Here is a 20,954-nt window from a genome sequence, read left to right as displayed (position 1 = left end):
TATCAAAGATGTCCAACATTTTGATTATTGATGATGGTGATGATGACAGGGGTGACATCAATATCCATTGGATGAAATCTTCTCTTTTTCATCAGTGGGTACAAAGGAGCTTTAAATAAAGCCAGATTTAAATATATATAGGTCAAAAAAGGCAAATGCATTGCCTGCATGGCTTTCCCCCATAAGGGAGAGCCTAAGGGTGTTGTTCTGGTAGTAATTCCCACTGAATTCAACTCCTCCTGAGCAGACATGTACAGGATCACACTGTTAGATTGCCACATTCACAAGCACATTTTCAGAGAAGTTGCCTTAGTGGACAGTCAATTCTGATTGAATGATGGTGCAGAGGGCCTGCAAGAAAGATCCTCTGGTGGTAGGTTTGCTGTCTCATTTTCTCAGCCCCAGCCATCTTCACAAGTTGGTTTTAGGACCATTGACTCAGGCCTTTGCTTTCCTCCATGTCTAGCATATAGTGAACAGGATGCTCGATGTGTTGCTTCAGACAGCCCACTGGCCATCCTGCTTTCTCCCCATAATGCCATTAACAGAAAGCTCCATTAGCCTTTGTGCTCAGTGACCTGCATCCCACTGTTTCATATCTGACTCCGGCTTCTCAAGGGACGGTCATGGTTGAATCAAAACCATCTGCACGAACTTCTCCTTGATGAATTTACCACACTGTACATGTTACACATTAATGGTAAGCTTTCTGTTATGTGTGCTTGGGTTGTGATTTAAAAAAAAAAACCAACGAAACAAAAAACATCCCACTGTTATCTTTGTCTTTTCCTACAGCTGTTGGAATGTGAAGCAGAGAAAACTGTTCTGTTATTTCACCGTTTAACAAAACACGAGAACCCCACCTTCGCCATAAATCAAGTGCTCTCAGTTCTCTTGTAGCAAAGTATCTTGGAAGATGTACATAACAGGCCTGCAGTTTGCCATCAACTCCAGCAGTGAAACATTTGTAAGCTTGCCTGATTATTTGCTGGATCAACATGGTTACTGTTTTGAACGTATTAAGATTTTTCTGTATTGGGGAGGGGAAAATAGCTCAGTGGTGCAGCAAAATGACCCTGGTTCAATCTCTGGGGAAAATTCCTGTCTGAGACCCCAGAGAGCCACTGCCAATATATGCAGTGTGGACAATAATGAGTTAGTGGGACCCATGGTCAGACTCTGTATAAGGTCACCCCCTCTGGACCCATTAAATAGCCAAACACAGAGCTCTTGTCATTTAGTGTGCATAAATATAATTTTTTCCCAAAACCATGAATTATACAATTGTACCTCAGAAGTCAAACAGAATCCGTTCCGGAAGTCCGTTCGACTTCCAAAACCTTCGACTTCCAAAGCGTGGCTTCTGATTGGCCGCAGGAAGATCCTGAGGCCAATCAGAAGCTGCGGAAGCCCCGTTGGATGTTCAGCTTCCAAAAGAACATTCAAAAACCGGAACACTCACTTCCGGCTTTCAGTCGTTTGGGAGCTGAAACGTCTGACTCCCAAGGCGTTTGGGAGCCAAGGTACAACTGTACATTGCATCATCATGGTCCTGTTGTGCCAGAAGCGGTTTAGTCATGCTGGCCACATGACCCGGAAAAACTGTCTGCGGACGAACTCCAGCTCCCTCGGCCAATCCAGAGTCGTCTGCGACTGGACTTAACTGTCAGAGGTCCTTTACCTTTTTATTGTATTTTAATATTGTGTTGGAAGCTGCCCAGAGTGGCTGGGGAAACCCAGCCAGATGGACGGGGTATAAATATTAAATTATGATGATGATGATGATGATGATGATGCATAAAATACCACTAAACATACATGCAGTAGTTATGAATGTGAATCCTCCAAAGGAAATTTTGTGGGTATCACAATCCCTAGTCAAATGCTGCCTACATCAGTCCTGGACTTCACTTGCAATGACTTTTCTTGCAGTGTGCAGTTCATAAGTGGTTCTGAAGTGCAATACAGTGACTAACAGACCATGCGATGGAAGGAGAAGGAAATGAAAAGAGCATTGATATAAAGAAGATGCAAATTTGGGAAACTTGTAGCAATCAAGAGAAGTTTTGAAAGCTCACAGTGTTGTTTCCTGTGAAGCCTGAAGCTAAATAAAAAAGCTGCCAAAACCTATTGCGCTCAATACATTCAAGGCCCTTGTTCTTCCTTGCAACTGATATGTGTTGGCTGTTGCAATTATAATCTAATTTGCTTGAAGACTTTCAGCTCAGAATTCCTGATACACAAACTAATTGGCTGATTTGTCTCGGTGAGAGGAGCCACAACTGCAACAATGTGAGACTGCCCTTGAGGTTGAATGATAATAATAATAATAATAATAATAATAATAATAATAATAATAATTTGCTGCCCATCTGACTGGGTTTCCCCAGCCACTCTGGGTGGCTCCCAACAAAATATTAAAAACATTATAAAACATCAAACATTAAAAACTGAACAGAAGTTGCAGCTGGTGCAAAATCATGGCTGAATATGGATTTGAACCCTGATCTCTCAAGTCCTAATCTAACACTCCAGCCACTACACAACCCTGGCTTGTACCTGGTGCATGCAATACCCCCATAGATACATGGCACTGCCAAGGTGACTGGCTGCACAATACCCCTTTCTCTAAAACTGTTTTTAGTGCCCCTGAAAGTGAAGTGACTTCAGTCCACTTCTGTTTCCCAGATTCAAACTGTAAGTGACATGTTTGCTACATGGCCTTGTCACAGGTACAATGACTTCAGCCTAACAAACTGCCGGGTTGCTGTACAATTCTCCCTGAGCATTAACGTTTCCCAAGTATTGCATTTATCTAGCACACTAATATCTTGCCTGTTACTCCCATTATGTGACTCATCGTGGCATCCAAGATGGCTGCTTTGTGCGCTCCATAATCCATTTCTTGTATGTAGTCTGCCCAATCCTTCTCCAGAAGGCCTCTGTCTAAGGTATGAGTTCTTCCTCCTGGCAAGCTAAATGGAGAGGATTCTGGGATATATAGACATGAACCCACTGAATGCAGTGGTACCTCGGGTTAAGAACTTAATTCGTTCTGGAGGTCCGTTCTCAACCTGAAACTGTTCTTAACCTGAGGTACCACTTTAGCTAATGGGGCCTCCCGCTGCCGCTGCACGATTTCTGTTCTCATCCTGAGGTAAAGTTCTTAACCCGAGATACTACTTCCGGGTTAGCGGAGTCTGTAACCTGAAGCGTCTGTAACCTGAGGTACCACTGTATGGCCTTCCTATGGGGAAGGAAGGCATGCCTATCTTCCTACCTCCAGACCCCATAGAAATGCTTTTGTTCAGACTAGAAAAGCTGTAAAAAGCTCTTTTCATCTGGCACCTTGCACCACAGGTGTTGCTTCCATGAATCCCTATTCTGTTTCCACATCATGTGCTCAGGCCTCCATTTCTATGGCAACACCTCCTTTGATTCCCCCCGTGAAAGGCAGTTTGCTCTGGCATAAATCAGCCCAGGGAAAGCTCAGTCATTTGGTCGAGTCAGGAGATCCCAATAAGTCTTCATGTCAAGAGCAGCAGCTTATGCCTTTTTAATAGCATTGTTGTGATTTCTTCTTAAGAGAATTCATTCTGGTGGGCTTATCGAGTACAAAATGTGGTATTAGGCATTCAATTTTTCATGGGGATAATTAAAAAAAAAAAAAAAACCAACCTGAAAAAACCCCACCAACACCAGAGAAGCATCTTCCACATGTGATTAATACTTCAATGGAATACATCAAGAGCCAGCCATGTGTTGGACGTGAGGCATCCATCAGCAGCTGAACATCTGCACTCTATCCATGATGGGCCATTGCTAACATCATGAACAAATCATGGATACTCTAGGCATGGGCAGTGGTTTATAGGCTTTGCTGTAATACACAGTGCATAATGATAGCTGGGTGTGGGGTAGGTGATGTTCTAACATAAGAATGGTGTACGTTAGAGGCTTTTTCTTTCTTTTTTTAACCCATGGAAAAAACTGGGGGACTGTTCAGAAATTGCTTTTCAGGCCATCCATTGTGAAGGCCAAAAAAGTAAGACAAATGTGTGTGGAAGTTAATAGAAAATAGACAGAGGGGACCATCACACACTGAAACTGAGAAACTGAAATCCAACAGAGGGTTGTGCTGGCTTTAATCTTCCAGTCCTCTCAGGCTTCCATATAAAACGCCACCAGTGTTGATAAAGTAATATTGTTGATAGCTTTTTTTGAAATGGCCACACTTCTGGTTTCAGCAGCGGGAAGAGTATTGAGAAGTTATCTGCAGTTATGTGCTCCCATTTCAACGACAGGCTTCTTTGCTCTCTGACTTCTGCGCCAACCTATCAAGTTCCAAAAGCAGAGGGTGGGTCTTTCCACCCATGTTCCTGTGTGAGTCATGTGATCTGCGCAAGATCATGGAGCCCCAAAGACATGCTTTTTGGGGGCTGTGTTCATATGGCACCCAAAAATGCATATTTTTGGAGCACAGCGCAACACCACAGCCCTGATAAAAGCACTTTTTGGGGGGGGGGCGAGATCTTGGCACAAAATCAAACAAGCTCACATCTCAGTTGGTTTTGTTGACAATTTAGGAGAAATTGGCAGAAGAGAGCTCTAGAATGGCTTTATTCCATTCCGGGGATAGAGCCAGTATTTACTGAGCTTCGAGGTACATTGCAAAGCCCGTCTATCCTCTTGGACAGAGTGGTTTTCATTTTGCAACATTTCACCCACCGTCCACTTGGCTCAACGAGTGTTTTTATACAATTGCTGACATTGTGTCATCTTGGATTTATTTTATGATGTATTTTAAAATGCAGATTGTACATGTAGCATTCTGATTGCGGTCGCTGCCCCTTTGAATAAGCGCACCGGGATCTGGAAACCAGTGTTTTGGGACACCGGTTTTCAGTGACTCATGATTTCACCTTGCTCTGCCCTTGGAGAACAGATGCTAACTTATTCCATCCTATTGGGTGTAGTTTTACCCATGCCTTGGCTGAAAGGAAACGAGATATTCCCTATCAGTATCAACTAGTCAGGATCACTTTGTGGAAGTTTTGTTGAAGGGCAGATCCTTTATGGGGCTATGAATGGCTTTGTAAATTGCCTTCAGAAGTAACACAGAATGTTTCAGTCATCTCTAAAAGAACTGTTTACGGTTGCATATGGCAGTTATTATTTGGAATAATAAACCCTTGGAGAATCTGAACATTCATGGGCCAACAGATGGGTCAACCTGCTTAGCAATTTAACAAAGTAATTTATTTCAATCACTAGGACAGGGTGCAGGAAGATTGCTAATTCGTTTCCAAACATGCAGCAAAACATCGCTGCCTCTGTGACTCCAGCAGCCATTATGGAAATGTACACCTGTTCAGTTGGGTTTGGGACAGTTCTTACTTGGCGTGGCTCTCTCTGTTTTCTGAAGATATACAGCAAACGGCCTCTGATTGTTTTCACCCAGGCTTATTTGCAGATTCTGCTCGAGGTGAGCTAACCCAATGGCAGCCGGTTATGCTTATATATACATATATATATAGTTGAGTAAAGTCACCTGGGTTGTGCTGCATGGTCCAAAAAATGTGAGCAGGAAGCAGTAGTGATTCTGATAAAAGTAGTGGGCTTGAGGAAGCTATCGGCAATTCATTTCCCCTTTGACATAGCTCCAGCATTGTCAGCAGGAGAGGAAATTGAGGTTGGTTCAGATAGCAGGAAAAATTAAGCCACTAATACAGCAGACTCCCCACTTATGCAGGAGTTCTGTTCAGTGGCAGAGTGCATCTTAGTGCCCGGGGCAGGTGAGGGCTGTGAGGAGGACACAGCAGGGCAGGCTTGTGCCAGGAAGGGTGCATGCCTGTGTTGTGTCCTCCTCATGTCACCCTTCCAGTGTGGGCTCTACTTTAAAGGTCAGTACCAGTTCTTTGGGACGCGGGTGGTGCTGTGGGTTAAACCACAGAGCCTAGGGCTTGCCGATCAGAAGGTTGGTGGTTCGAATCCCCGCAACTGGGTGAGCTCCCGTTGCTCAGTCCCAGCTCCTGCCAACCTAGCAGTTCGAAAGAACACCAGTGCAAGTAGATAAATAGGTACCACTCTGGCAGGAAGGTAAACAGCGTTTCTGTTTGCTGCTCTGGTTCGCCAGAAGCGGCTTAGTCATGCTGGCCACATGACCCGGAAGCTGTACACAGGCTCCCGCGGCCAGTAAAGCAAGATGAGCGCCGCAACCCCAGAGTTGTCCATGACTGTACCTAATGGCCAGGGGTCCCTTAACTTTTACCTTTTACCAGTTCTTTGAATTGTGCTCGGATACAGACTGGAAGCCAATGGAGCTCTTTAAGTACTGGCAAGATGTGTCCCCCATACTCAGCCCAAGTTGGCTCCATGGTTTTACAGCTTTCCTCTGCCGCCCTTCTCCCAGCATAGGTTCTCACCATTCTCCATCATGAGATTTTCTGACCTTTTGGTAATGGTGGCAGCAGATGCAGGAAGGTGAATATATAGCACCTCCTTCCCCACCAAAGTATCTGAAAACCCTCAAGGGGTCTTTTCCTGTTAAGATTTTAAAATTACAATGGCCTGTCTTGTTCTAAAAGTAAAGGAACCATGCCCTTTCTTCCATAATGATTGTCTTTATTCTTATGCAAATAAAACCAACCATTTTATGATGTGATTTTATTAGCAGAGTGCATACACCAGGATTTCCCAAACTTGGGTCTCCAGCTGTTGTTGGACTACAGCTTCCATCATCCCTAGCTAGCAGGACCAGAGGCCAAAGATGATGGGATTTGTAGTCCAAAAACACCTGGAGACCCAGGTTTGACAAACACAGCATTCTCACTATGTAAACTTTGTGTCATCTTCTTCTTCTTCTCCTCCTCCTCCTCCTCCTCCATCATTTATTAGTCACCCGACACATAAGGAGTCTCTCAACGACTTACAAAATTTTGAAAGCACAAAACATGACACCATGGTGGTGAAAAGATATTAAGAATGGTGTTGGGTGGACCTCACTGGAGAGAGTATTCCAGGTGTGGAGCCACAACTGAAAAGGCTCTCTTTCTTGTTGCCAGCCTCTAAACCAGGCATAGGCAAAGTCTAGCCCTCCAGATGTTTGGGACTACAATTCCCATCATCCCAGACCACTGGTCCTGTTAGCTAGGGATGATGAGAATTGTAGTCCCAAACATCAGGAGGGCCGGAGTTTGCCTATGCCTGCTCTAAACCTCTCTCAAAGCGGGCATCCAAAAGAGGAACTCAGATGAAGATCAAGAGGTTCTGGCAGGTTCACAGGTTCACAAAGAAGGAAACTGCCTGATACTGCCTCAGATCTACTGGTTCATCTAGCTTAGCATTGTCTACATTGACCAGTAGCAGTTCTTCAGACAGGGAGTCTCTCCCAGCCACAGCTGGAGATGTCTGATATTGAACCTGGGACCTTCTGCATGGAAGACAAATGCTCTACTATTGAGCTATGGCACGTCCTAGGTAAATTCAATGGGACTTACACTTCAGTAAGCAGGGTTTTGTCCCCCAGATTGCGGCCGGAATGACAGTTCTTTCTGTCCCTCAGTGGCCTTCCTAGTTCTGCACCACCTACTTCTGAACACGAATCTGATTTACGGCTCGCAGCTTCAGTCTGATCACAATTTAAAATATATATATTTCAGGCTGGAAAGGTTCCAGATGGTTAGCAAAATATTGGAATACTTCTCCTCACCACCCACCCACAAAGGAGAATTATCCATATGCCAGTAAAAGCTCATTTTCTTACCAGATTACTTTTCAGCCTGAGGTGTGAAAGGCTAACAGGATGATGCAATATGACATCTTGAAATAATTTTTTCTTTAACAGTTGATTCTTTTCTTTTGCTCTGCTCTAAAATGCAACTATGTTTTTTTAAAAGGCTACCTGGGATCTCCTCTTGTGCTTTACCACTAAACAACTAGAAAAAGTGATTCCTTAAAACATAAACACATGGCAGGGCCTCTTCTGTGGTGGTCACACTCTGTCTACCCCCAAGGTTATCTTCTTCTTTATTTGACCAGCAATTGAAAACATTCCATTTTTTAAAAAGGCATTTGATTCTTTTGCCGTTCAACATATTGATTAATAACAAGATGAAAGATAAAAAATTATTAAAAGATGATCCAAAAAGAACTCCCTTAAGAGTATCAAGTCTTTTTATTTTAAGACAGTCTTTAAAAGAATCTTTCCCCATTTTTTTAAAAAAAAATAATTCCAGTAGCACCTTAAAGACCAACTGAATATAAGCTTTCTAGGTAAGAGCTTTCGTGTGTACTGTATAAACACTTCTTCAGATACTCTGAAGCAGAGGTCGCTACAATTTTGGTCATCTATCCCTTTAAAAATCCCTTGCCCTTCCCTGTGGAACCAACTGCCATCATTAACAGTCATCAACAGTTATAAGGTTGGAGCAACCTCTGCTTCAGAGTATCTGATGAAGTGTGTATACACACAAAAGCTCATACTTTGAAAGCTTATACTTAGTTGGTCTTTAAGGTGCTATTGGAATTATTTTTTAAAAAATTGGGGAAAGATTCTTTGAAAGACTGTCTTAAGACAAAAAGACTTGATTCTCTTAAGGGAGTTCTTTTTGGATCATCTTTTAATAATTTTTTAAAAAAACTTGCATCTTGTTATTTATTATGACTATGACAGATCAACACAGCTACCTACCTGAATCTGCAGCATATTGATTGTTAGTGCTGTTCTTTGTACTCTTGTATTCTGCTGTGGTTTTTATGTAATCTTGTATTCTGCTGTGGTTTTTAATTAGGACATTTGTGTTTCAGTGGTTGGATCACTGTGTATCTGGTGCACAAGCCATCTTTGCCTTTTGAGCATCGAAAGGAGAGAGGTTGGTATTTTTATAAATAACTAAATAAATCAATAGCTGTGAAATTATAGCACTAAAAAGGGTGGGGGAGATTGAGGAAGAATGCGCAGAGAAGTGAGTTTGTCTTCTTAGACAAAAAACCCCACCCCTTTTCCTATTATAGAAATTCACAGTTCTTTTGACCACAGTTCTTTTGACCACACATTTGACCACTTTTTAAAATCCAGATGTTGAAAATGCTTTCCTGCCACATGTGCAAAAAAGAACCTGCCAGGCAAGGAGGTGGCGGGAAAATGAGACATGTCCTCCTGAAAATAATCAAACATGCATGACATTTTGGTTAATCCATATTACCAAAACATGCATGCCTGTTTTGGTAATATGAATTAAGGATGGAAGCTGTAATTTGTTGGGCCATGTGTATCACTTTGCTTTTTTACTTTTCCTTACTTTCACAGTTGTTTTCAAAAACAGTAAGTGATTGAAAATCCCAGAACAAATGAAAATGAAAGCGACAACTGCATTTTTATCCAACTTTGCAGTAGTTGCTGACAAGTGGGGAGAACACGTCTGCACCCATGACTTGCTTGAGGACTTCCTATAGGCGCTGTACTAAATCAAGCAGGTCTTTTCTTTAGATTCTTAAAACAGAATAGCCTAACAAATCAGAGAACTTGCTAGAGTTTAAGTGTTCTTTGGTGTTAAGGTAAGGTAAAGGTAAAGGACCAGTTAAGTCCAGTCAAAGGTGACTATGGGGTTGCAGCGCTCATCTTGCTTTCAGGCCGAGGGAGCCGGCGTTTGTCCACAGACAGCTTTCTGGGTCATGTGGCCACCATGACTAAACTGCTTCTGGCACAACGGAAGCCAGAGTGAACGGAAACACCGTTTACCTTCCCGCCACAGTGGTACCTATTTATCTACTTGCACTGGCGTGCTTTTGAACTGCTAGGTTGGCAGCAGCTGGGACAGAGCAATGGGAGCTCACCCCATCATGGGGATTCAAACCGCTGACCTGATCAGCAAGCCCAAGAGGCTCAGTGGTTTAGACCACAGCACCACCCGCGTATTGGAGAGAGGCCATCATATACATTTGCCAATATAGGACACAATAAGAAAATAGAGCATTTTACTCTTTCGGTCTGTTCGCCTTTGGTCCATTTTTCACAGTCTTCCATTTCTGACATAGCTCAGGTTCATTTGAAGAGAAATACGACTTGAGGTGGAGGTTTGGATAATATCTCCTCAGGTTCTGGGGCTAAAATGAAATGATCAGCAATGTTGTAAGAGCCATGTAGTTATACAGAGAACTCTCTATAAAAAATACATCACCTGCAGAAACAAAGAAAATAATATATGAGAGTGCTGCGTTGATAAAAGAGGCTCGTTGCTGCAAACCCTGCCTTTCTGACATCTCGTCCCTTTATATTTATCGATTTCGTGCTGTCTTGCTGCCCAATTTCCCTGAGATTTCCATTTGTTAACAGCAGAAACTGCATCACTTCCCTCCGAGTTTCTGCAGTATTTTTCTTAGTTTCATTTGGTTAGGCCAGTGTGAGCAGATTATCATGTGGATTTGTCACAATTTATGGCTACAGGATTTTATGGGCTTTGTTCAACAGAGCCTATGGCAGGGACAGGTTGCGGAAGCAAATCTGTTTTCTTTGTCAAATGTTCCTCACCTGAAAGGCTTGGTCTGATCAGACTCCCCAGGGGGTTCATGCCTTTAGCTTTCCTTTCGCTGAATCTGACAGCGCATTGGTTCATTCAGTGATTGGCAGCTCTGTCACTTTGCCATACATATTTGATTTTCCTTCACAATTGATTTCTCATTATTTGAGGGGTTTTTTAAAAATAAAATATATATATTTAAATCAGACCTATATGATAAACATTTCGTACTGAAGGAATTTTGCACATCCCTTCCTGCTTTGACGTTGATAGAATAAGGAAACACGAGAAAAGAACAATTGTATGTATAAGTTATTGGATATCACGTTGTTGTTGTTTACAAAGCTATGTTCACAGGTCTCAGGATGGTTCACAATATAAAATCACAAAAGAAAAACACAAAATACATAATAAAATCAAAAACAAGAATAACCCAATAATTTGCCCCTCCCCAACACATTTTAAACAGGCATCGGATGTTATTATTATTATTATTATTATTATTATTATTATTATTATTATACCACCCTATACCTGGGGGTCTCAGGGTGGTTCACAGAATAAAATCAAGATATAAAACCACAAAATACCCAATAAAAATAAAAACAGCAACACAATACCCCCCCCCACAAAAAAACACATTTTAAAAGGGCATAGGATCAACCAAAGGCCTGGTTAAAAAAGGAACACTTTACCTGGCGCTAAAGGTGTATAATGAAGGCACCAGATGCACTTCCCTGGGGAAAGTATTCCACAGATGGGGAGCCACTGCAGAGAAGGCCCGTTCTCATGTTGCCACCCTCTGGACCTCTCGAGGAGGAGGCACACAAAGGAGGGCCTCAGAAGATGATCTCAGGGTCTGGGTAGGTTCATATGGAAAGAGGCGGTGCTTGAGGCATTGCAGTCCTGAGCCGTTTAAGGCTCTATAGGTCAGGCATCCCGAACCTTCGGCCCTTCAGATGTTTTGGGACTAGAATTCCCACATCCCTGACCACTGGTCCTGTTAGCTAGGGATCATGGGAGTTGTAGTCCCAAAACATCTGGAGGGCAGAGTTTGCCTGTGCCTACTATAGGTCAAAACCAGCACTTTGAATTGGGACCAGAAACTAATTGGTAGACCAGGATCTGGGTAACATGCTCAAACCGTCTTGCTCCGGTGAGCAACCTGGCCACTAAATTCTGCACCAGCTGAAGTTTCCGAACCATCTTCAGAGGCAGCCCTAGCAATACCTCCTCACTGCATTGCACCCTGCCAACCACTGCTGCCCTCATTCCTCTCCACTTCCCTCCTGTCCCTCTGCTAAAAGTCTGCTTCAGCCAATGATGGCTGGGAGAAAAGGATGGCGTGACCATCAGCTAAAATGGAAGTGGTGTCATGGCTAGGGAGCATGACGGTGTAGCAGTGAGGAGCTAAAACAGGGCTCTCAACAGCTGCCCATCCATGCTGGTCAGCGCAACAAACACTGCTCAATTACTAGGCATTGTGTTTCTTTTCATGTTAAAGATGAAAATATTCCTGTCTTCATTTCAGTTGAAGGAGACCAACAATTTCTCTCTCTCTCTCTCTCTCAGAACAGGCACAGAATTTCCACATCTTCACATCTTAGAAACATGCATTGACTTCATCTCATCAATGTAGACCCATCTCAGTTCCCAAAACATAAAACTAAGCGAGATTATTTAGTGTTCATTTTGTCCAATCCCTGAGTTTAAGCCAACTGCTAGTTGACGTGACGGCCATTGTGTGTCGTTCAAGTGTGGTGATCTGGGTTCCTTCATTTTTCCTCCAGACACACACTACTAAATTAACTGCCACTTGCTATATCTGGAAGAGCAGACATTAGCCATTGCTGTGACCACTGAACTCTTTTCAGACCGCTGGGGAAACCTTGCCCCTTTCTGCTTCCCTCTGCTGCCAGAGTATTTACAAGGAGGCAGAAGGAAATACAACAGGAGCCACGGTGACAAAAATAAGGCATTAAATATCCTTTTCCTGTTTGGGTAACGTTGACAAGCAAGATTTCGCAGATAACACAGTCCTGGTAACAGTGTTAAAGACTGTAGAGCGGGAATGACGGGTACACAAGCTTCCTGAAAAGTAGCTGTAACCTTTAAGCACAATTTCCAGAGGGGTTGCTGCGTTAAGTCTGCTGCAGCAAAAACAACAAAACATCACCTGGGACCATAAGGCCTGGCACGTTTATTGTGGCATAAACTTTTGTAGACTTTAGTCCATGAAAGCTTATGCCATAATAAATGTGTTAGGCTTTTAAAGAGCCACAAAATGCTCATTTGTTGTTGTTGTGATAGTGGTGGTTGTTTTTAACACACAATTTCTTCTGGAGCTGTAATGAATTTATTCATACAGCTTTTTGCTTTTGCTGAAGGGCACTTCATGACGTCACATGGGGGGATGGTGAACATCATCAATACTTAACGGTATGTCTTCAAAATGCTTTCTGTGCTCTGTCTGCTTCACGCTTCTCCAACCTAGTGCCCTAGTGCCCTCCAGATGTCTTGAACTACCTTAGGGATAAAGGAGAAAACTGATTCAGTTCGCATTTAAAGCTGAACCTATCAAATGTACACTTAATTTTAAACAGCATGGGATCCAAAACAAAACATGCACTTATCTGAATTTCGTGATGCAGCTCTTCAACCAAACAATGCATTTCTTAGGGGAAAGTGTGCATTAAAATTAACATTTTTTTGTGAAAATAACATACATATGCTGTATTTTAACAATGATTGCATTGCGAGTATCATTATTATTAGGATAATTTGCATGAAAATGCTGATGGATTTTCACAAGGACTTTTCCCCACAAGCTGATGTAGAAATATGGAATGGTAAGATTGGAAAAATTATAAATAAGAGAGTAACTGACATTGACATCCCCCCATCTCTATCTGGAGCTGAAGGAACCTGGAAATCCCCTAATATCTGGAGGGCCCTGGGTTCTGTGTACTTGTTGGTGGGCCGAGTGGCTGCACACTTAAGCAAAGTCACTTGGAAGCAAGCCCCAGTTGAACGCTCAAGTGGAAACTTCTGAGCAAGCATATTTCAAGTTAGCTCTACAAGAGCCTAAATCTGGGCCTAACCAGATGAGATGTTGACTGCGTGGATGCATTTGCCTTAAGGGGGCAAATGGTAGCATTGCTAGGTGTGAGATTTCAATCAGGAAAAGGGCACTGGAGGAGAGGATTATCGCCTCCCCATCTCTGAACACAGTTCTGGCCCCACAGTCACAGCTGCTAGTTGTTAAGATATAAAGAGACAGGAGGCAATCCAGTTATGGATTTCTGTCATCTTGTCTAGTTTGGCCTCAGGCTTCTTGAAAGCGCTGGGAAACCCAGGGCCAAGTGGCTTGGCGGCAACCTTATATGCTGGCAATGGATCTCACACCTCTTCTAAACTTGGGTCTTCCTAATGAGCCCGGGTCATTAGTAGCCATTCCAGAGATTATGTGCTACTGAAATAGTGCAAGAGTTCTATCTAAGAAGCATCTAGTTGTTAGATGCTCTACCCATGCTTTTAAGCACATTTTGAAAATGAGTGTATTACTGTCTGCATTCCAAAAGCATTTTACTTTGCTTTCATAATGTTTCCTTACCTGATGATTTCTGCATTTTATGTGATCTTTCACATATCTTAAATAGGAACTTTTGGAAAACCAGCAGAAGTTTAGCCCTCATTTCCATGTTATTTGCTTCCAGAAAAAATAGGCTTGCAACCCTGCTAACCCAGTAAATTGCAGGAGTTTTGCATTGCAATTTCAACGTCAGGAACTTTTGGGCAGTACTCCGGCATGCGATTCTTTCCTGCCATTTATAATTTAGCAGGACATAGTGGTATAGCAATCAGAAAGCTACAATTCCATAACTCAAAAGATAATGCGGTGTAAAAGGAATGTTAGAATCTGGGATAGAAGTGCTAGTGATATAATCAGGGAAACTAACACAATAATCCCCATGTCTGAATGCGGCCACAGCAAAAGACCACAAGAGGGGGTTAAAGGTAAAGGTAAAGGTACCCCTGCCCGTATGGGCCAGTCTTGCCAGACTCTAGGGTTGTGCGCTCATCTCACTCTATAGGCCGGGAGCCAGCGCTGTCCGCAGACACTTCCGGGTCACGTGGCCAGCGTGACAAGCTGCATCTGGCGAGCCAGCGCAGCACACGGAACGCCGTTTACCTTCCCGCTGGTAAGCGGTCCCTATTTATCTACTTGCACCTGGGGGTGCTTTCGAACTGCTAGGTTGGCAGGCGCTGGGACCGAACGACGGGAGTGCACCCCGCCGCGGGTATTCGAACTGCCGACCATGCGATCAGCAAGTCCTAGGCGCTGAGGTTTTACCCACAGCGCCACCCGCGTCCCTTTAAGAGGGGGTTAAGAATAAATATATTCAGTAATAAGGATGGGATTCGGCTGAGTTTTACTCAGAGCAAACTTGTTGATATTAATGAACATAACTTATGTCTGAGTGCAACTTAGGCCCTGTCAGCACTATTCAGTGAAAACAGGATCATACCACTGTAACCAGTTGTAAAGGTAAAGGTAAAGGGACCCCTGACCATTAAGTCCAGTCGTGACTGACTCTGGGGTTGCGGCGCTCATCTTGCTTTATTGGCCGAGGGAGCCTGTGTTTGTCCACAGACAGCTTCTGGGTCATGTGGCCAGCATGACTAAGCCACTTCTGGCGAACCAGAGCAGCGCACGGAAACACCGTTTACCTTCCCGCCATAGCTGTCAACTTACAGATTAGAAAATAAGGGACCAGCAGCCTTGAAAATAAGGGACCAGCAGCCAAAATAAGGGACCTGCAGCCTCACCTGTTCCAGGCACTCCAGTCTTCCTGTCCTCCTGCAGTCTGGTCAAACTCATGCTGGTAGCTTCGAGAACACTGTCCAACCAACTTTGTAACCAGAGGTTCAACTGAATAGAATCTGAATCACATGCACCACAAGGCCTATGCAGCCTCAACTTAAGATGGCTCCCTGGCCTGGCTTTGCACTGCAAAGTTTGCAGCCGCACGTGCAACAAAATGGTGTCCAGCATTCAAAAAACCCCTCAGCTTGCATTAACTAGCCACACACAAGGCATGCAAGCTCCACCCCCCAGTCGTTCTTAGACTTCTTATTGGGTGAGCAACACAGCCAAGCAACACAGCTGGAGCCTCCCTCCTCCCTGGCCGGCAGGGAGGGAGGGAGAGGAGCTGCTTCCTTTGAAATTTAAGGGACATCATTTAAGGGACATTTAAGGGACATCCATCAATAAGGGACAGCAGCGGGACATGGCGCTGGAATAAGGGACTGTCCCTTCAAATAAGGGACACTTGACAGCTATGCTTCCCGCCGGAGTGGTACCTATTTATCTGCTTGCACTTTAACGTGCTTTTGAACTGCTAGGTTGGCAGGAGCAGGGACCAAGCAACAGGAGCGCACCCCGTCTTGGGGATTCGAACTGCCAACTTTCTGATCAGGAAGTCCTAGGCTCTGTGATTTAACCCACAGCGCCACCCGCGTCCCATAACCAGTTGTAGCTTCCCCTAAAGAAGTTTGGGAAGTGAAGTTGGTTAAGGGCACTGAGAGTTATTAGGCAACCCCTAAGTTATTATTCCAGAGTGGTTTATCAACCAATCCCTCTTCCTGGAGAACTCTGGGAATTGTAGCTCTGAGAGGAGTCTTCTCATGACATTCAGCACCCTCAACAAATTACTCTTCCCGGATTCTTTGGGGGAAGTCATGAAGGTTTAAAGTGTTATGATACTGCTTTAAATGTATAATGCAGATGTGGCTTCAGTTCAATACCACCCAAAGTGAATTTCAACTGAAAACACAATCCAGCCAAACCGAAACTTTACAGTGGGGGAGTTAAACATTTGCTCAACTCCTTGCCATTGAAGCAAACTGGATATTTCTGAGTTATTCAGACATGCTTCAGTTTTAATAGCAAACATTTACCCCCTTGGCCAAAGGGGAGTGTGCCTTTGCCACAGGACTGTCATATTGTACCAGCTAATATTGCAAGCTGGTGAGCTACAGCTTGCTAGAGCATTAGCCTCAACCAACCCTTGGGCATTTACCATCTGTTCCCTGGAGGAGATGACAGTTTTATAATCTGCATTACCGGAAATTGAAAATGATATTAGAATACAAAATGATATATCTAGGCTACTCAAAAGTGCCTTTTTTGGGGGTGGAGGGGAGGGACAATTAAACCTTTGTTTCCATAAGCATAGATCTATGCATCCAATAAAGAGCAGAAATCATGAGGCATTTTGTTTACTGACACATCTGAGCTTTCAAGATAAAGTGTTTCCAGCAATAAATCTCAAATCTGTGTCCATCCTTTTTTGCCTCTTGGGATGCTCATAGCATTCCTGCCAAAGCACGCAAGAGCAGGTCAGAGGAGACTCTAGTCTAGTTGATGGAAACCAAAATGCAACTCTACACTTAAGCCTCTGTCCATTGGCAAGTCACTGGTGGCTGCGTATATATAATCAACTCTCCAGAGTCACATGAGAGCTTCCCACTTCACCCCTGCAGTGACACTAGCTCCAATTCTGCTTTAGCTCAATAACAGGAATAAAGATGGACGTTGCTTTGGGAGTGAGTGGGGGGGGGGGGATAGTCGTGCTCTTTCTCTGTGTGTATACAGCTTTAAGACTGTTGACTCTATAAAAAGGATGGGGAACCCAACGGCTTTCTGGAAGTAGTTGGACTCCAACTCCCATCAGCCCCATTCTGCAAGGCCAATGGTCAGGGATGATGGGACTTGTATCCTGACAACATCTAGAAGGCCACAGATTCTCCACTTGTCTCCTGTAAAAGAAAGAAGACAGAAGATGTGCATATTAACAGGGAGGGAGGGAGCACTATGCAAGAAAAAAAATGGATTTTATATATAATCCATTTTATATACAACCTTACCCATCCCTGACCTTTTGTATGTAACATTATAAAGTGGGGAAGTAGTCAAAGCTGGGACTAATCAGAGTTGTAGCCCATAGCATCTGCAAAGCCCTGGATTCCCTATTCCTGCTTCAAGCTCCAATGAACACCTGGAGGACCAAAGGTTCCTCATCCCTGTGTTGGAATATCAACAATTTCACATCTGAGTTCTTTAAGGGCTCTTAAAGACATGCTACCCAGAGTCAGCAACTTTTTAATTTTAAATGTTGTTGTTTAGTCGTTTAGTCGTGTCCGACTCTTCGTGACCCCATGGACCAGAGCACGCCAGGCACTTCTGTCTTCCACTGCCTCCCGTAGCTTGGTCAGACTCATACTGGTAGCTTCAAGAACACTATCCAACCATCTCATCCTCTCTCGTCCCCTTCTCCTTTTGCCCTCCATCTTTCCCAACATCAGGGTCTTTTCCAGGGAGTCTTCTCTTCTCATGAGGTGGCCAAAGTATTGGAGCCTCAGTTTCAGGACCTGTCCTTCCAGTGAGCACTCAGGGCTGATTTCCTTCAGAATGGATAGGTTTGATCTTCTTGCAGTCCATGGGACTCTCAAGAGTCTCCTCCAGCACCATAATTCAAAAGCATCAATTCTTCAGCGATCAGCCTTCTTTATGGTCCAGCTCTCACTTCCATACATCACTACCGGGAAAATTTTAAATTTTAAATAGCCGGCAGCTTATCTTAGGGAGGAATCCTCGGAGCTCCAAGTGAGAAGAGATATTCTGGCCTTGTTCCTGGTCCCACAGGAGGGCCACCAACCTAGATGGCTTTGAAAGAGGTTTAAACAAATTCATGGAGGAGAGGGCTCTGCTCAGTCTCCACAGCAACGCTTCTGAATACCAGTTGCTGGAAAACACAGGAGGAGAGAGGGCTCTTGGGCTTGGATCCTTCTTGTGGGTTTTCCACAGAAATCGGGTTGGCCGCTGTGAGAACAGGATGCTAGACTAGAAAGGCCATTGGGCTGATCCAGTAGGCTCTTCTTAAATTCTTAATGCTGTTTTGCCTTAGGAATGTGATAAACATCACATTTCAGCAATCAGACTTTGTTCATATCAAAACATGGATTTTTGAGATGGTGGATATTCACTCGCAGCTCTGAAACTTAAGTATTTGGACGAGGTTTTGTTTCGTTTCCCTCAAATTCTGATATTTGGGGACTTAGAATTGTTCAAAGGGTATTCCTTTCAGCTGCATGCTGTGTTGAGGAGGTTTCAAGCTTTCTGAGAGAAGGGTATGATTTAAGTCGATGATGACAGTTATTTAGATTTACAGTGTCTGAAAGCTGATAAAGAGAACAGGAAAATAAACAGATTGCCAGTGGTATTAACTAGACATGCCAAAGGTTATAGGCACGTATTAGATGACATTGAGGAGTGGAATAATAAAATTTCCCCCACCTGGAGAACAAAACTTCAATAACTCATAGTCAATAATATCCAATGAGACTGTGCAAGACCTAATAACTTATGAATCTCACCCTTAGCAGCTGTGATAAATTCGTTACTTCGTTCCCCAATGCCACATACTCCATAGGCGGCTAAACACTTCAGCACTTCAGACCACATCCTTTCTGATTTCAGGATTTTCCCAACAGAGGAGGCATTAAAAAACCCGAAGCCTTGGATAAAAGGGAGAACTCTGGGACCTATAGAGCTTTTCTATTTTTTAAATCTAGCTGCCTGTGGTTGAAAACCTGGAAGACAATGTAGCCTTTTATATCATGCTGTTTCTGGAATCCTCGTTGAGTGGGCTTTAGACAGGCTCCTACAGTTTGGAAAGACCCCTGCCTCCTTCGCAGTGCGTGCTTCTTCCTCCCTTAAGCATGCTCTCCGGACAAGCAAAAGCTCTTTTAAAAAACATCTCCCCCCCCCCCAATGGACCTTGCTGGTAATTATGCTGTGCAGCCCTGCTTCCTCCACCCTTCTGTTTAAAGTGCTTCATTAAAGTTCTGTACATGTTTTGTAAATCTAGTGTACCTCCAAAGCTGACTCACAGCCAAAAACACCCGCAAGACATCCTCTCTATATACAAAGCGAGACCAACCTGGAATAATTTGTTGCTTGTTATTTCTGAGACATGTTTACATCTTCCTCGGTTTTGTTTTTTTCATTGCCTGTTTTGGAAGATGCCTTTAGAAGATCCCTCACATATTTATGCCTGCAGAAAATAAAATAAAACCTGTTTAATATAATTGTGACCTGTTTGGGCTTAAAGTAAACATTAGTGTTTGATGAAAAGCTCAGTCCTTCTCTTCCCCTTCTCTCCCCTGGTAGCTGTTTGCAAAGGTCTGCTCTGGAGCAGCCTTCATATGAAGAAAGTGGTGTTATTTCAACAAAGCCAGAACCCTCCTCCACCTCCTCCTCTCTTTTTTTTGCTTGTAAATATTAGTACATCTTGCAAGCGGGGCTAAGGGCTGCCAGGCATCCTGTCATTTAAACAGAGTTAGGACTGATTGACGCCAAGTTTCTGTCAAAGATCTGAAAGGCAGTGCATTAACGCAGGAGCATGGCGTAGACATGCCTCCTTTTTTAAAAAAATAAAAATAAAAATTCAGATCTACTCCCTCCACTTTTTTTTTTTTATAAAAAAAGTCAACAAATTCCAGGGGAGCTGGTTTCTGTCACAGTCCAAAATAATTAGCAATGAAAGAAACATTTTATTTAATGTTTTAAGAAGTCAGGATTTGGGAACAGGGTAAAAAAAACCAGATCTCCTGTTGACATCATGTAAAACAGGGAGGTGACAGAACACGGAGAGATGGGTGGCCGAAAAAAGCCAAAGAAAAATACACACGTCCAAACTTCTGAACTGAGGACAACCATGATAGTTCAGAAAGGGCACAGTCATTGACCGTGAGGATTAGGTGTGCTTATACAGTTACATCCGAGCTCCACGGTCTCTGCGCAAAAGACTTCATGCTATTTTGTTTATTTACATGTATTTATTTGCACATATTTTCCTAAAGAGGCTCAGCGTGGTTATCATGTCTCTCCACAAGACTTTCTGTTGGGTCTTGTCCAGAACATTCTATTAGTTCATGCATATTGATGGGGGCATTATGGATGTAACTTTTGTTGTTGTTGTTAATTGCCCTACCTTCACCAGCAGGTCTCTGGGTGTATTAACACAGTTTAAAATTCTGAATTAAAAACAGTGAAAACATATAACACGGACAATAGTAGTGCAGGTCCTGAAAACACACATCTCAGATGCTAAAGGACAGAGTAAAGAGCTGCTTCTCCAACAGCTGCATAGTGAAAAAGCCAGGCACACCTCTGTGGGGAGAGAAATCCACCACTTAGGGGCTGCCACAGAGAATGCCCTGTCTGAGGCCTCCGCCACCACCCTAAACTTCTGACGGAAGTGGAAGAGGGCCCTTGGGAATTATACATTACCAACCAAAATGGGATCTACACTGATCTTATAGAATGTTATATTTAATAATGTTTAAAATGCAGTTTCCCATTGCTGG

At 43.4% G+C, this 20,954-nt stretch overlaps 1 long non-coding RNA gene across 1 annotated transcript; it reads left to right on the top strand.

The window, feature by feature from the left end:
- The first annotated feature begins 8,357 nt into the window (after positions 1 to 8,357).
- Positions 8,358 to 19,634, top strand: LOC308459597. The gene is made up of 4 exons (XR_013978205.1): positions 8,358 to 8,515; positions 8,809 to 8,873; positions 13,296 to 13,369; positions 19,063 to 19,634. It is a non-coding gene; the product is annotated as an uncharacterized lncRNA (long non-coding RNA).
- Positions 19,635 to 20,954: the final 1,320 nt, after the last annotated feature.

The sequence above is a fragment of the Podarcis pityusensis genome, assembly GCF_964106645.2.
Source record: "Podarcis pityusensis genome assembly, chromosome: 12".
Taxonomy (NCBI): domain Eukaryota; kingdom Metazoa; phylum Chordata; class Lepidosauria; order Squamata; family Lacertidae; genus Podarcis; species Podarcis pityusensis.
The sequence above is the reverse complement of the archived record's forward strand: the minus strand, read 5'-3'. Positions and strand labels throughout refer to the sequence as shown.